The following is a 17,763-nucleotide window of genomic DNA, read 5'->3' as shown; positions in this document are numbered from 1 at the left end:
TCAACTTTCATTACTCCAATTAATTCCTTCCTTGGTGCTTTCCTTCACTGTAACTGTTTATCTCTTAGTCTGCTTCCTGTCACACACACACCCGCCAGGTAACAAACACAAGTTGGGACTTAAAATATGCCACACCTTGCTATCAGGAGGTGCCACAATAACCTTACTCTAACCCCTCTTTGGTGTCTTACAGCTTTCATTCTCTTTTCATCCCTATATATTCCCCATTTTTGGTGCCACACCCAGCAGGTAACACACAAAGATGCTTAAAACCACTCACACCTTACTATCAGATGGTGCTGTCATCCTATTGTGTCCTTTTTCAGTTTCTCCTACTTATAAGATCACCTATTTGTGTTCATCTCACGGTCTGTCTCCTGTAACACAAGGTAGAGCTTAAATCCATATTCTTGGACATATCAAGGCTTACACCCCCCATTTGATAAGGCTTTCATAAGTAAGGTAAAGTTGGGATCATACACTATAACTGCACTTTCAGCCTGTGATGGGAGAGCACCCTAAACCCAACGCAGGGCCAGTGTAACATCTGGGTTGTAGCAGTTTACCTTCCTCAGGTTTCCCCAGGTACCCATTTATCGTCCATCCCAAAAGGAAGGATGAACAGCTGGGTGGGCTGCACACTGACTGCCCTAGCTGGGATTCAAACCCAGACCCATAGATTTGTAGTAAGGGACGCTAACCACTGCACCGTGGAGGCTGTGGGTATTTCCAATAGTTAAATGAGCCAAGTGACAGCTTGACAAGGCTTCTGCACCATGAATTGAAAAACATTCATGAGAATCTGACTAATCTCCTTTGTGGACCTTAGAAATATTTGTTGTAATAGCGAAACTGCCTGAAAATAAATGCCTCATAAATGCTAACATGCCTTACAATTATCAGAAGGTGTTTTCACTAACATGCAACACTCTTCCTCTAGCTGATGAGATCTTTCCATTTCTCTGGTGCATTGGGAGGCAAGGCAGGCCAAGGCAGTTTCTTTGGTGGAGGAGAGCAGTCCTTGAGCCTTGGATGAGAGCTGGATGTGTGTTAATCAGCTGTTGAGTCCTTTGCCCTGGTCCATGCCCATGGTGAGAGATGTGCTTTGGTGGTGCCCAGACACAGCAACGTCTCCTTCGGGCACCCCCATGTGATCCTTCTGCAGTGGTGGTAAGGGTGAGGCTGGGTGGTAAACTGAGTGGTTAAGCTGAAGAACCATATACTATTGATTTTGCCAGATAATGAAGGAAGTCTTTGAGTAAACCTGTTAAAATCTACTTAATATGGCATACTCTTATCATGCTGTATCACCAGATTGTTGCTCTGGTTGCGTTCATCCAAAGTGCTTGTGCAGATAGGCAAGCAAATGCATAGTCTGGCCAATAGGTATGTGACAGCACAGACAAGCATACACACAGGCAGGCAGGAAGATAAGCAGGCAGGCATGTTAGCAGGCAGGCAGACAATTATGCAATCCCTGTAGAGGTGACTCACAGTTGCAGTTCAACACCGTCAAGGTGGTGAAGGGAGTGGCTGTAAATTATCCATGTTTTCCTATTTTCTGTGGTTCAGATGTTTGGAGAGACATGCTACAGGTCCTCTAACAAAAAATACACTTCCTTCAACACTCCTTATGATTCAACTACGTTTGACAGCATATTTAACCGTGTAGCAGCGACGGGCCAAATTTGTGACTTTACCGTGTAGCAATGACGGGCCAAATTTGTGGCTTTACCGTGTAGCAGCGACGGGCCAAATTTGTGCCATGATTTTAACCCCCCAAAATAGATGATACATAAACTGATCACAAATGCTTTGATATATATTATGAAATGGCTTGTGTGAGGGGTGATTTTTTCTCATTTTTCTCGCTTAGAGGGATCATTAAAAACCATGATCCCCGCTGCTACCGGATTAACTCTTTTTTTTCATTTTCCCCACCTCAAAAGATGAAGAATGATGTCTAGACACACACACACACACACACACACACACATACAGCGAAGTTTAATATTTTAAAGGAATGTGACAAAATATGAAATGTTATGGACTTCATCCGACCATTCCATTCCCTTTCTCTTTCTCCTCTTAACTATTTCCTTCTCTTCCCTTTCATTCACCTCCCCTCGCTACCCTTCACTCCCTTTCCTTCCCTTCCCCTCCTCTCTCAACCCTTCTCTTCCCTTCCCATTCCCTCTCTTCTATCCTTCCCTTCCTTACCTTTCATCCCATCCCACAAAATGCAATACACCAACAGAAAATAATCACACTTTTGGCTATTGTGGTCCATATAACCCCCAAAAAGACACCATATGGCAAGATACAATGTTTCTGAGCTTGAAGTGACTATATACCAAGACTTTGCCACATAACATTCTTGCAGTAATCATAAAAACATACCCACACCCACACACAAATGGAAAAAGCAAGGAATTCAAATCATAAAAAGCTCCTGGTAGCTATACTCTAAGGTGGTTGCCATGACCCCCTCTGTAGCTCATATAAATACACACATAAAAATAACAACAGGAAAAGCAAGTTGTCAAAATCATGCTGCAAGGCACATAACCCATTTTATGAAAACCAACACCAAGAGAACAAGCACAAAAAAGCAAGCAACTTAAATTATGAGGAGCCACATTACTCCCTTGGTGGATCATATAAACACACACACACACACACACACACACACAGATAAAATGAAAATCCAAGTTATTAGAATCAAGAGAAGCTTCATAATACACTTATCCTAGAGAAGTTGCATGACCACAAAAAATGTTTATCTACTTTTGTAAAAGGAACACAATAACAAATAATATATATATATATATATATATATATATATATATATATATATATATATATATATATATATATATATATATATATATATATATATATATATATATATATATATATATATATATATATATATATATATATATATATATATATATATATATATATATATATATATATATATATATATATATATATATATATGTATATACTATATATATATATATATATATATATATGACATGCACTAAACACTGTCAACAGACATGCTGGAAATGCACATATAGCTTCACAACTCCTGCTAACCTAGTCACATGAGGCAAAAATACAAATATATTTAAAGAAGAAAATATGTTGCAGTACTACACATATATTACCACTAAGATATCTGTAATATATCACTCACTCATTCAGACACTCATATCTATATATATGCATACACTTATAAAAACACACACACAGCAGTACTCACCAACCATCCGCCACTGGGTCGCTGCCACCGCCTCTTAAAGCTTCCATAGTTCACCAGTGGACAACAAACAGGACAGTTAAGATTTAACATTGTAACCTGAAAAATATAAAAATAAGAGTACCATTATATAGGGAGGAAACTTCAAGTGACCCTTGCCATTTGTATAGGTTGTTCCTTAATAAAGGCTGAATTTGTAAATTATTCCTAGTACAATTACATGCAACAAGTTTTTAGTATATTCTTTCTCCTCAGAAAACTATCTCTAATTAATGCTTTTAGACTCCCATTAGCATGAATGAAAAGAAATGTCTGATTTTCCAAACAGGAGTATGAGAATTAATGTTTGCGGGTAGTGGCCACCACTGTGCCTTCACACAAACAATGCTGCATTGCACCAAACAGTCACAACCAGGGATTTAGATTACTAATTTGCTCGGCACAAACTTGGCTCGCACTTAAACCTTAATAAATCAGCTTTCACAATGTGCAAAGTAATTTGGCAAAATGTGACCTAAAATTTCCGAACTAAAGTGATATAGGGAAATGTCACCTGCTTTATGCCATTTCAGGGAACACAATGAAATGTTAGTGAATATCTCACCAGAGAACAATGTGTTGCACTGAAAACAAAAAAAACGTGATAACACCCAGGAAAGAATTACCCTAACCTAATGGATGGTGACCTGTTGCCTCTAAGAATGGTAGTCTACACACATATAACCACTTCAAACTATTACTCTTCATACAACGCAACAGACTCTGGAGCTAACTATTAACCACCTATTTCTCTGGGCCTGGCCGAAATACACCCAAAGACATGGGTCAAGATTTACTGGACAATTAACGGTTTCACCCAACCAACGATTTTCTTGCGTGGTTCATGTTTTCTGGTGACAAATGTAGTGAATTGCACGATTTTGTACCCCATTTCCTTGTCGTGCTATAGCGAACGGATCAGCCAACCAGGTGAGTAAACCAGGTAAGTAAACCCTTCACAAAAACATTTCATGGCTCTGTTCAGTTGTTTTGACCTTTACATTCTTTCTCATGGTTTCTCGGTAGGTTTGGAGGATCGTAAAAAACATGTATTGCAACAGAAGAGGAAGAGGAACAGAAGACGTTAAGTAGAAAAGGAAATGCCTAGACCTGTATCCTTTCACCAGTTTCAACGTTCGTTTCTTACTATATACGACAATACCTTTATCGTAGTGATTTTCAAGTGTAAGTGCACAGCTATATGTCTTAATGAATCCTAGCGTAAGCAGTTAAGGCAGACAGCAAATAACACTCACCTGGCTGCTCAAACTCAAAATGTACCTCTTGAGCTTGATCTTGATGTCACAGGTGGCTTGAGATGCTCTCTTGCTCTTGCTCTTGCTGTACAGGTGACCCGTTGGAGAGTCAGGCCTTCGTATCGGCACACCCTGTAAAAGTAAAACAACACAAGCAGTATCCATTACCAATCTTCCAATTCCCTATTTCTTGCACACCTCCTTAGTTTTGGTCCTGGTCTTGGCTGTGTGACTCGGGTTTTGATAAGATTTTTTTCGTTTCTGTTCTTCCGCCACGTGCCCGGCGCTCCCACTTTTAGGGCATTTGTCACTATAGGAGAAGACTGGAACATTAGTCACTATAGAAGAACGACCGGAACTTTTGATGAATCTTAGTGAATAGTCTGGGGAAATTACACTTTGGGGGAAATCAGGGGAAATTTGTTTATCCTGTATATACGAAAAAAACATCAATTAAATAGCAATACAATCAGAATAAAACAAAAGTAAAAAACATATAAAACTGATGATACAATAAAGGTACCGTTGGAAAGGCATACCTCGTCCTTCAAACGTCAACACAACACTGACAGCACGTGGTTGACAGGCGTGACAGCGGTTGACAGGTGTGCTCACGCTGTATATTCCCACTGGTTGCTGCCTGTGGACGCGCCGAGAGTCCCCCCTGCGGTCGGGCTGTATGGAGACAGAAAGGAAACTGAAAGAATCGTAAAATAAACAAAAAGTGTTGCTGGCAGTACTGGGAGAAGAGGCCACAAATGTTTGAGTGGGCCAGGGAAGGGCCTACAGAATATGGTGAATCGAGCGGTAAAATGCATAAATACATGAAAGTTCGAGTGCTATGTTTCTTTTTAGTGAGAAGAAAAAGATGTGTAGTGATGCAACTGAAAGGCGGTGTGTAATAAACCAGAATTAAAGGAGGATCAAGAGGAGGCGGCCCGACGAAGCGATTTAAAAGGATACAGGTCACAATTAAGAGGATGACGAAGGACGCAATGGTGTTGAATGTCGTGACTTGTGAAGGTATTTAGTCCATTTGAGTAATCATGGAGAATCACAAAATATAGGCCTACATTTAAGCTTGAATATTTTACGTACGGTAAAAGTGGGCTCAAATTGCTAGTTAAAATGCTTAGGCTATAGTTCTTTGTGTGAGTATATGCATTATTCATGCTCTCTCTGTAGTACTTTTGGTATGCGAACTATTGGAGTGTTTCGGGAAATAGGAGGCTATATTAGCGTGCGGGCTACCTGGCCTTGTACACTTTAGCGTGAGGTCTCCCTTCGCCAGTAACTCTATGGCGCTGTATACCTTGGCAACTTTATACTGCAGGATAATAAAAACAATTTTTTTAAAGTCCCCTTACTCTGTCAACCACAATTAAGTTATTTCCATCGAATGTGCACGGGCATGATTGAAAGATTACGCAAATGACTGAGGAACATTTGAGTGTTTGACTTCTCAGCGTCAATCATTATGATTGCACAATCATGAATGACCATGTGTGGTAGATGTGCAATAATCTTCATTGGCCCGTCAGCAGCCATGGCGAGTATTCGGGAGGCAGGGCAAGAGTTTGGGCTTTGTTTTGCTGGTATTGCGTCCCTCATCTTTGTATATTCTTCCTGTATCAAAGGCGTAACTAATTCCAGCAAATCAATAAATGTTTTTATATCCATATGTAAAAATATCTTGTAGTCAGCAGCAAAGGATATTTCTAATTCTTAACTTTTCGTGGGTGAAGATGTTTCTTTTCCTATACCATGCATTCATCTACAGCTTTCTTTGTGTTTCCTTCGTTCACAATCCTTGAGCGCAAGAATGATGGCAACGCAAGCGGCTGTCCTCGTTTATGTTTACTTGATGAGAATCTGACGACAACCGAGGATTGCACAATCTTAATACCAGTGTGTGGCCTAAACTAATGATTGTGCATTCATGATTAACAGTCTATGGCCGGCTTATTGTAATTATTATTAATGGCACACACTCAGTCATCTAAAAAAAATGTTAAATACTACATTAATGGCCATCATTATGATGGAATTCATTGGTGATGCATAAAGAGCACTCGGGTTAAAGGGAAAAAAAATCTAAGCCCGTTTATATAGACAAAGAGCACCCAGGCCACAAGGTTGATAAAGGGGGGTGGGGGGGGGGGGAGCTGAGATCTCGGTGGACAGGTCATGTCAGTAGTGTAGACTGCGGACACTGTTGTAGACCGCGCGCTAAAGTAACACCGGGAAATATTTGTCAATTTCGGTAAAATTTTAACCCTGCTCGGGAAACACTGCGTATGCATTGTAGAAGCCCTGCCCACGGCAGAGCAGTGTAGCTGTGCCAACGAAAACCCCACAAAAACACCAATGAAAGTGTTTAATAAGCAATAATAAACATAATTTAATAATCGTGCCTAGTTGATTATCAATTAATAAATAGATGTACAGATGAATCAATGAGTCAAAATTAAAAATTGACTGCACAGCAGCTTGCACCAGCCGGTCGTCTCTTTTCTTTTCTTTTTTTCTCGATGAATCTTCAAACACAATAAAAACTTACTCAGCACTTTACTCTCCAGCATCCCTGGGAAATGAAAAGCCGGCGAACTCAAAGGCTGGAGTTTCTTTAATAAATACAATAATATGCTGTAAATACATAACATCCCCCTTTTTCACTCCTTACGTTTCCCACTAGCTATCTGTTAATACCTTCCTCCTATAAAAAAAAAAAAACATTTTCTCGTCCCTTCAGCCTAGAAAATGGAAAGAGTCACGCCCCCTTATTCTCATACTAAGAAAGCAATATCCTACTGCGACAGAAAACGCGGTGAACGTGAAAGAATGTGACTTGGGGGTGGTGGTGGTGATGATACGTAGCAGCAGCAGCAGTAGTAGTAGTAGGAGTAGTAGCAGTAGTAGTAGTAGTAGTAGTAGTAGTCGTAGTATGGTGGTAATGGTGGTGGTGGTAGTCATAACATCAGTGAAGGTGGTGAGGGTTATGGTGATGAGCGTAGGTGCAGTTTTATTCATAGTAATGGTTGGTTTTATTCGTTTTATATACAAAGAAACTATTAAAGTAGGATAACACACACACACACACACACACACACACACACACACACACACACACACACACACAGAGAGAGAGAGAGAGAGAGAGAGAGAGAGAGAGAGATGGGGGAGGGAGAGCGCAACACCAGCAGCATATTCATGAGGTGAAACAAGGCATAAATACAAATAAAAAGAACGAAAAAAGCAACAAAAACAAGCACCAACACAAACAAAGGCAAGCGGACTAGGAAAAAAGTTAGAGAGAGAGAGAGAGAGAGAGAGAGAGAGAGAGAGAGAGAGAGAGAGAGAGAGAGAGAGAGAGAGAGAGAGAGAGCAAGTGTTCTCCTACTTTTGATCGTATGAGTAAATAGCTGACAAAGTTTAATTAAGGGTATTGGATCCTCCTACTCACTCCACTAAAAGGCTTGAATAGGTAACACGAAGCCAAAGAGAGTTAATGAGGTGTTAATAGAGGATTGGCGTGCGGTAGAGGGACAGGGGAGGGGGGAGGGGATTAATTAGATACCTGCCAATTCACACCTGATGAACGATTTAATATGCATTTTATGAGTTAATTAAATCACTCGCCTGTATTTTATTTTCAAAGTTGTAACACTCTAGCCTGATTCATTTCCGCTTTTCGTCATATCCTGAATGACCAACACATTTCCTTATTCTTTCATTCTAATCTACCATAGCTCATCCAATTCATTCTTCTTTCAGTCTAACCTTCTACCGTATTGCCTACCCAATTTATTTTCTTTGACTCAATATAATCTTAATACTGGCCATTTCTCTTCGATACCGCCATCAAAATATTTATGTGCCCTACTCTGTACAAAAACCAGTGTCCTTGTGGAAATGCCGTGTGTAATGTGACAAGAGTAGCCACAGACACACCAGTAAGTCCATTTACGCATAACGCACAGAGGAGTGTCACTTGTCACAGTATTTTTTTTTACAGCAGAGGAGACAGTGCAAGGGCGTAAAAAAAGAAAACAATAATGAAAAAAAAAAGATCAATAAGCATCGACTTACATATATATCTTCAACTTTGTAGGCAATGGTAAATTAAAGGTAAAGTTGGGGGCATACGCTACAGCTGCGCGTAACCTCGGTGCTCATCTCCGTCGCATTGGCACTTGAGCTTGTGATGGATAAAAGCCCAATATCCCGGTACACAGGGCAGGTGTGACAGTTTACTTTTCCCAGGTGTACTCAGTTATCGATTTACTGATTAATCAATATACCCTGTCGCCACAACAGCACTGGTCATATGGCACTCAATTATCGACCAGCCCGAAATGGAGGATGCACAGCTGGACGAACTCCACACCGACTGCCCTGGGCGGGATTCGAACCCTGGGACCTCGGATTCGTAGTTAAAGCAGGCACGCTAACCACTATACTGGTTGACCATGGCGTAAAATAAAAGGAATGTTATTTTAGTGTCAATGTCATAAGATTATGACTAAAATATATACAACTCCCCCCTCACACGCACCCGTTGTTGTCATATAACTGTAATATCAGAACTCATGGTAGGATTTACAATTTGGCCTGAAAAAAAGTGTTGTGTCAGCGTTTTAAAAGACATTATATGATGAGGATGGAAACGTACATGGGACTTAGAGAAGATTATACAGTCGGCCTTCACCGCACTCTGGCCTTGTGTGAGACGAATTTCAAAAGTCGTCATCATTTGGGTTGAAAAGTAGCATCGTGTCCGTTTTTAAAAGAGTCATCCCGCGTGCCCAAGGTCGGTGGGTCGGAGGTAAGGCAAGGCAGGTTGGGGAGAGACTCGCCAACACATTTCGCCTCGCCTCCCTTCCTTTCCCTCCTTCAGTTGCGGCTGACACTGGCCGAGAGATAGACGTGTGTGCGTAGTGTCGCGTCGCTGCCCGCCTCTCATCCCTCTCCCTCTCGCTCTTACTTTACCAGGCCGCGGGATTACTCTCTTGTGGATTTACCTGTGTTTTCCTCTTCAAAGGTGAGAGCAAAGTTGGTCTTCAGCCTCGATTCTCACCTGTTTTCATCTACCTTTCAACTCCTCGCCGTCTTAGTTCAGGTAAATGTGTGTGTGTGTGTGTGTGTGTGTGTGTGTGTGTGTGTGTGTGTGTGTGTGTCCAGCTGTAAGAAAGTTTTGTAAAAGATCAAAGTGATGGTGGTGGGGAAGTTAAGTTGTTCTTACGTGTATGTGTGTGTGTGTGTGTGTGTGCGTGTGTGTGTTTGGGGTTATATGGTGATTATGATCGTAACGGTGTTGGTGTGGTAGTGATAGTGATGTGGCGATTGTGATGGTGGTGATGTCGCGGTGGTGGTGGTGGTGGTGGTAGACCCGAGAACTTACCAACCACCACCACCACCACTGCCTGGGGTCTGCCTGGTGGTGAAGGTGGTGGTGGTGGTGGTGGAGGTGCTTGATCTGGTCTGGTCTGGCGGACGACCACCACCACCACCACCATTCACCACCATCACCCAGCTCAGGGAAATGAGGGTGGAGGTGGATGAAGAGAGAGAGAGAGAGAGAGAGAGGAAGTGTCTGGTGAGGCATGGTGCGTGCAAGTGGAGAGAGAATGGAGGGAATGTGTTAGGAGAGAGAGAGAGAGAGAATAGGTGCTGTTACTCTTTGTTCGAGAGAGAGAGAGAGAGATGTGATGTGATGTTACTCTTTAAGGATTTTAAGAGGAAAAAGCAAAGTGGATTATGACTCCTCTTAGCCCAAGTTTAAAAGTAAGAGGAGAGAGAGAGAGAGAGAGAACGTGATCAAGGTTTGTGTGTTGCATGCGTGCGTGCGTGCGTGCGTGCGTGTGTTGTTTCTCTTCTGCCTCTCACAATGAAAGTGAAAGACTAGAAATAAAAAAAAGTGTCAAGAAAAAGTGTTGCCATGTCTGTCTAGTCTTGGCGCCGTGATGGTGACTCGCTCCTTGCAGTGAACATGAGGTGAAAATGACTGCAGTGAAAATGACAGTAAAAAAAAAAAAAAAACATGACGTGAAGCTTGTTTGGCGGATGTGTGTGTGTGTGTGTGTGTGTGTGTGTGTGTGTGTGTGAAATTGTGTTTGTGTTCTCTTTCTGTTCGTGGAAGAGCGGAAGAAAGTAAAAAAAAAAAAAAAGAAAGAAAGAAACGTATTTCAGGAAAAGTTTATATATAGTGTGTGTACGTGAAGAGGTTCTGTGTGTGTGTGTGTGTGTGTGTGTGTGTGTGTGTGTGTGTGTGTGTGTGTTCGTTCGTTGCCTGACACTCCCTATATCCTTTTATGTATTCTCTCCCCATCTTCCTCCCTCCTCCCTCCTTCCCTCTCTCCTTCCTTCCCTCTCTCCTTCCTTCCCTCCTTCTCTCTATCCCTCCATTACCTACCACACTACAGTCCACGGTATCAGTCAGAGAGAGAGAGAGAGAGAGAGAGAGAGAGAGAGAGAGAGAATATAAAACAACTTTGCTTGTCATTCATCTCCAATAGTTTGCGTGTAGTCTGGGGTGAGGCGGTCCACACACACACACACACACACACACACACACACACACACACACACACACACACACACACACACACACACACACACACACACACACACACACACACACACACACGGAGGCAAGTTTTTACTCTTTTCCATCCGTGCGTTGCAAGATACGAATATATCCAGTTTGAAGTTTGAGGGAAGTGGGACAGATGTACGAATGCGTGTGTATATATGTGTGTGTGTGTGTGTGTGTGTGTGTGTGTGTGTGTGTGTGTGTGTGTGTGTGTGTGTTCCATTGTCTATTCTTTCAGTGTGCTCTCTCTCACCCTAATCATTTTTTGTTCCCTTTTCACTCTTATATTCTCCCCCTTTTCTTTTTTTCTCTCTCCTCATCCTCTATCTCCCCATTACCTTCCTCCCTTTCCCTTTCCCTTATATTCTCCCCCTTTTCTTTTTTTCTCTCTCCTCATCCTCTATCTCCCCATTACCTTCCTCCCTTTCCCTTTACCTTATATTCTCCCCCTTTTCTTTTTTTCTCTCTCCTCATCCTCTATCTCCCCATTACCTTCCTCCCTTTCCCTTTACCTTATATTCTCCCCCTTTTCTTTTTTTCTCTCTCCTCATCCTCTATCTCCCCATTACCTTCCTCCCTTTCCCTTTCCCTTATATTCTCCCCCTTTTCTTTTTTTCTCTCTCCTCATCCTCTATCTCCCCATTACCTTCCTCCCTTTCCCTTTCCCTTATATTCTCCCCCTTTTCTTTTTTCTCTCTCATCATCCTCTATCTCCCATTACCTTCCTCCCTTTCCTTTCCCTTATATTCTCCCTTTTCTTTTTTTCTCTCCTCATCCTCTATCCTTCCTCCTTTCCCTTTCCGGACTAATATTCTCCCCTTTTCTTCCTCTCTCTCATCCTCTATCTCCCATTACCTTCCTCCTTTCCCTTTACTTATATTCTCCCCCTTTTCTTTTTTTCTCTCTCCTCATCCTCTATCTCCCCATTACCTTCCTCCCTTTCCCTTTACTTTATATTCTCCCCTTTTCTTTTTTTCTCTCTCCTCATCCTCTATCTCCCCATTACCTTCCTCCCTTTCCCTTTACTTTATATTCTCCCCCTTTTCTTTTTTTCTCTCTCCTCATCCTCTATCTCCCCATTACCTTCCTCCCTTTCCCTTTACTTTATATTCTCCCCCTTTTCTTTTTTTCTCTCTCCTCATCCTCTATCTGCTAATTACCTTTCTCCCTTTCCCTTCACCTTATTTAACCTGTCTCTCACCTTTATTGTTCTTCCCTCGGCGAACAAGTATTAATCTTCTACCCTATTTTCTGCTCTTTCGTTTCCTTTCCCCTCCTTCTCTTCCCCTATTTCCTATTTTCATCTTACCTTTTTCTCATTAATATTCCTCTCCTTTCCCTCCTTCATTCACCTCTCCTTTCCCATTCTTCCCAATCCTTCCTTTTCCATTGTTTTAACGGACTAATATTTCTTTCCTTCCCCGTTTCCCTCTTTCGTCTCATCGCTATTTAACCCTTTACTTCATTATCCCATTCCCTTCACCTGCTTCTTCCCCTTCTCTTTCAAACACTCAATTCCAACTCCAGCTAACACCCACCCATCTCTTGTCTTTCACCTCTATATTTATCTCTACTCCTCTATCCTTATTCCCTTCACCCATCTCTTCTTCCCTTTCCCCTTTTCAATTAACACCCAATCTTCCTTTTCCACACCCTCGATACTTCCTCTCTCTATTCCTCTACTCCACTATCCTCCATTCCCCTTCACCAATCTCCTCCTCTTCTTCTTCTTTTCCTTCTCCTTCCCAACTAACATCCACCTACCATATCCATCTCCCTTTTCCATTCCTTTTCCACAACCTCGATACTTCCTCTTTCTAATCCTCTACTCCACTATCCTCCATTCCCCTTCACCAATCTCCTCCTTCTTTTCCTTCTCCTTCCCAACTAACATCCACCTACCATATCCATCTCCCTTTTCCATTCCTTTTCCACAACCTCGATACTTCCTCTCTCTAATCCTCTACTCCACTATCCTCCATTCCCCTTCACCAATCTCCTCCTCTTCTTCTTCTTCTCCTTCCCAACTAACATCCACCTATACCATCCATCTCCCTTTTCCATTCCTTTTCCACACCCTCGGTACCTCCCTCTCTCCATTTACTCCTCTTCTCGCCTACAACCGAAAGCTGTTACACGCCTGTCAATCTGTGCCCGCCCTCGCAGCCCTTTCACGCTACCTGTCTCTCTTTCTCACCTTTCTTTATCACCCTGACTCGCTTCCACTCCTGCACATTCCATCCACAAAAGGAAAGAAAATGAGAAAAAGGAAAGAAGAAGAATATCAATGTCGATTTCAGGCTGAGGGTATTTTAAGTCTGTCTGTCTGTCTGTCTACCTGTCTCTCATTCTTACCTTTCTTTATCACTTTTACTCTCTCCCATAAAGAAAGAATTGCGAGAAAGATAGAAGAATGTTTACTACGTGATTTTATGCTGAAGGTGTTTTAAGTCTGATTGTCTGTCTGTCTGTCTGTCTGTCTGTCTGGGGTGGAGGAACCTTGAAAACGGCTTGTAACGGTTCTGAGTTCCCAGCAAGTTCGTTATTGTGTGTGTGTGTGGTTGAGAGAGAGAGAGAGAGAGAGAGAGAGAGAGAGAGAGAGAGAGAGAGACCTACCTGTGGCATTTACCTGCACGTGGAGGAGTTCGGGCCAGGGTCGTTTGATGAGAGGAGGAGGAGGAGGAGGAGGAGGAGGAGGAGGAGGTGGAGGAGGAGGAGGAGGAGGTGGTGAAGTTGGTGATGGTGGAAGAAGAGGCGGAGGTGATGGAGGTCGTAGAGGAGGAGGTGGTGATGAGGGTGGTAGAGGAGGAGGAGGAGGAGGAGGAGGAGGAGGAGGAGGAGGAGGAGGAGGAGGAGGAGGAGGAGGAGAAGTAAAAGAAGAAGGAGCTTGAAGATTAGAAGGAAGAAAATGATGAAAAAATAAAATACGAATAAGAAATAAAGGATTAAGAAGAGAAGGGGAAAAGGGAAGAATGAAAAGAAGTAGGAGATTATGGAGATGAAGAAAAGATAGAAAATATAAAAGGAGAGGAAGGATAAGAAGCAGGAGTATAGAGGAATCATGAAAATTGACTTATTGATAAAAGAAGACCAAATGAACGAATGAGAGGTAGTCGAGGGAAAAGAAGGAAGAGGAGGAGTAGGAGGAGGAGGAGGAGGAGGAGGAAGAGGAATCGATGAGGCTTAAAAAAAATCTGTGTGATGTTTTCTTAGCTCCCTCCTTCCCTCCCTCCCCTTCCTCTCTCTCCCTTCCTCTATCCTTACCCCCCTTTCCTCCCTTCATATACTTTTCCCCAACCCTCCCATCCCTTTCTCCCTTTCCTCCTTCCCTCCCAGTTTTCTCTTCCTTCTTTCCTTCCTCCATTCCCCCTCTTCTATCCTACTATTTTTTTTCTTCCTCCATTTCTTTCTTCCTCTTCTCCCCTTCATCAGTCCCCCCTTTCCTATCCTTTTCTTTCTCATTTCTACCATTTTTCTCTTTCTTTCCCTTCTTCCCTTCCTCCATCCTTCCTTCCTATCTATCTTTCTCTTCCTCCCTTTTTCCCCTTCTCATTCCTCCCATCATTCCCTTTCTTCCTCTTCTTTCCTTCCTACATATCTTCCTTGTTATTATCCTTTTCTTTCTCCCTTCTACATATCATCTATATCCCTCCTTCCCTTCTATTCTTCGCTTCCCCCCTTCGTCCCTTCTTTCATTTTTCCCTTTTTTCCCTCGTTCTTTTCCTCCACTCCTACCTCCAGCCTTTCTACCTCTCTCCCTCCCTCCCTCCCTTTATCTTCATCTGTCTTTCTCCCCTCCTTCCCTCCCCTTTCTTCCCCTTCCTCCCTTCATCCATTCTCAGCCTATCCATCTCTTCCACCCTTCTTCCCTTCACCTTCATCTGTAACTCCTCTTCTTCCCTCCCGTTTTTCCCTCCTCTCTCCTTCATCCATCTTTACCTCCAGTCTATATATCTCCTTCTCCCTCCTCCCCTTTATCTTCATCTGTCTCTCTCCCCCTCTTTCCTCCCCTATCTGTCTCCTCCTCCCTTCTCCCCTTGATCTTCATCTGTCTTCTTTCTCCCCTTCTTCCCTTCACAGTGTTCCCCCTTCGCTAACACCAACGCTACCCTCCTCCTCCTCCTTCTCCTCCTCCTCCTCCTCCTCCTCTTCCTCCCCACAACCAGGGTCATCGTCCAGAGTCAAGGTCAGGTCCATTCAGGTCACTCACTTTTTTTCTCGTATTTCTTCCCCTTCATTAATTTTCTCCTCTCTTTATTCTTCCTTTTTGTCCATGGCCTCATTGTCTTTCTCTTTCTTTCTTTCTTTATCTCTTTTTTTTTTGCGCTTGAGGTTGTTCTTTTGTTTTACTTTTTTTTTCACTGACATTTCTTTTCCATCCCTTATTTCCTTTCACTCCGTTTTTCCTTTTTTCTGGGGGGGGGCCTTTTGATGTCTTCTTTTCTACCTGCTAATTAGTAACGTTGAGGTGAGGCCGGGTTTAATTAAGTCTCCACTCTACCTGATGACTCACTTTTTTTTCTATATATTGTAAATGTAACTTTCTGAGGCTTTTTTTTATTTTTTTTTATTTCTCCTCGTGTAGGTGGAGATAAAGTTAAATCTCCTTCCTAGCTTTTAATCACCTCATCTCTCTCTTATATTTTGCTTAAAGGTGTTTTTTTTTTAGTTTACTCTGTGTTGTCAATTTCCCTAATATTCCTTTGTTTCTTAAGGTAAAAGTAGAATTAATGGTCCACCTCAGCTTTTTGTCATCTTATCTTTCTTTTCTATTTTGCTTCTAAAGTCCTTTTTCTAATGTATTTTACTCTTTGCTTTATCGATTTTCTTATATTTTTCTTTCTCGTGTGTGGGTGACGGTAAACTTATGCTCCTGTCTAGCATTTATTTCATCGTCTCTTTATATTTTGCTCTAAGGTCGTTTTTCTAATGTATTTTACTCTTTGCCTTATCGATTTTCTTATATTTTTCCTTCTCGTGTGTGGATGACGGTAAAATTACGCTCCTGTCTAGCATTTATTTCATCGTCTCTTTCTATATATTTTGCTTCTAAGGTCGTTTTTCTAATGTATTTTACTCTTTGCTTTATCGATTTTCTTCTTATTTTATTTTCTCGTATGTAGGTGGCGGTCAAATTAACAAGCCACTCCAGCTTTCAGTTCTCCTTATCTTTCATTATATTTTGCTTCTAAGGTCGTCTTATCTTTTGTATTTTAGTTTCCTTTATTGATTTTCCTAATGTTTGCTTCTCTTGTGTAGGTGGAGGCAATACTAAACTGTTTATATTTGAAGGTGGAGGCAATATTAATCTGTTTATATTTTGCCCTGGGGGTCTCTTCGCTATCGTATTTTACCGTTTGTTTTTTTGAATTTCGTGTTTTTTTCCTTCTTTTTTGTAGGTACTAGAGGTAAAGTTATCAAATACTCACTGTAGCTTTTAATTCATCCTTCCTTTATATTTTGCCAAGAAGGTCGTTTATCTCTAGTATTTTAATGTTTGCCCTTATGATTTTCGTGTTTTTTTTATTCTTTTTTGTAGGTACTAGAGGTAAAGTTATCAAATACTCACTGTAGCTTTTAATTCATCCTTCCTTTATATTTTGCCAAGAAGGTCGTTTATCTCTAGTATTTTAATGTTTGCCTTTATGATTTTCGTGTTTTTTTTATTCTTTTTGTAAACAGAGGTAAAGTTATTAAATATTCACTCTAGTTTTTAATTCATCCTTCCTTTATGTTTTGCCCAGAAGGTCGTTTATCTCTAGTATTTTAATGTTTGCCTTGATGATTTTCGTGTTTTTTTATTCTTTTTGTAAGCAGAGGTAAAGTTATTAAATACTCACTCTAGTTTTTAATTCATCCTTCCTTTATATTTTGCCAAGAAGGTCGTTTATCTCTAGTATTTTAATGTTTGCCCTTATGATTTTCGTGTTTTTTTCTTCTTTTTTGTAGGCAGAGGTAAAGTTATTAAATACTCACTCTAGCTTTTAATTCATCCTTACTTTATTTATGCTTTGCCTTGAAGTTCGTTTATCAATAATATTTTTACTCCTTGTTTTATTGATCTTCGTATTTCCTCCTTTCCTCCGTTCGTAGGTGAAGGTAAAAGTACTAAGGTAACTAACTATTCATTCTATCTTTTAGTTCACATTTTCTTTTTTTTTGACGGTCGATATTTTACATTTTTTTACTCCTTTTCATTGATTTTTATATTTTTCCTTTTTCTGCCTCATAATTATCTATATTATTCTACCTTTTCTCGACCTTATAATTATGTTTTCTACTTATCGATATATATATAATTAATCCTTGCCGTAGTTTGCTCCTGGTCCTACTGTTTTTTGTTTATTTATTTTTACCTTCGTTTTTAGGTGGAAGTAAAAGTAGACTCGTAACTCTCTATTCTACCTTATAATTTACGTTTTTTATTTTTATGAAGGTCGTTTTCTATGGCATCTGTCTTCTGTTGTATCGATTCTGTCTCTCACACATCTTGCCCTTTTATTTTTTGTCTCTCCATCTACTCGCTGAATCTAGGTTAAGGTGAACGTTTACAGGTGAATGAACTGAATAATCTAATGTTTGTGGTAACCTTTTTTTCATAATCTTAT

The 17,763-nt window shown here is 41.1% G+C and overlaps 1 long non-coding RNA gene across 1 annotated transcript; it reads right to left on the bottom strand.

The window, feature by feature from the left end:
- Window positions 1-4,644, bottom strand: LOC126985292 (uncharacterized). The gene is made up of 3 exons (XR_007738473.1): window positions 4,564-4,644; window positions 3,272-3,367; window positions 1-1,159 (listed from the first exon to the last, which is right to left on the bottom strand). It is a non-coding gene; the product is annotated as an uncharacterized LOC126985292 (long non-coding RNA).
- Between the last annotated feature and the right edge of the window lie 13,119 nt (window positions 4,645-17,763).

Source organism: Eriocheir sinensis, chromosome 5 (assembly GCF_024679095.1).
Source record: "Eriocheir sinensis breed Jianghai 21 chromosome 5, ASM2467909v1, whole genome shotgun sequence".
NCBI classification, from domain to species: Eukaryota; Metazoa; Arthropoda; class Malacostraca; order Decapoda; family Varunidae; genus Eriocheir; species Eriocheir sinensis.
The sequence above is the reverse complement of the archived record's forward strand: the minus strand, read 5'-3'. Positions and strand labels throughout refer to the sequence as shown.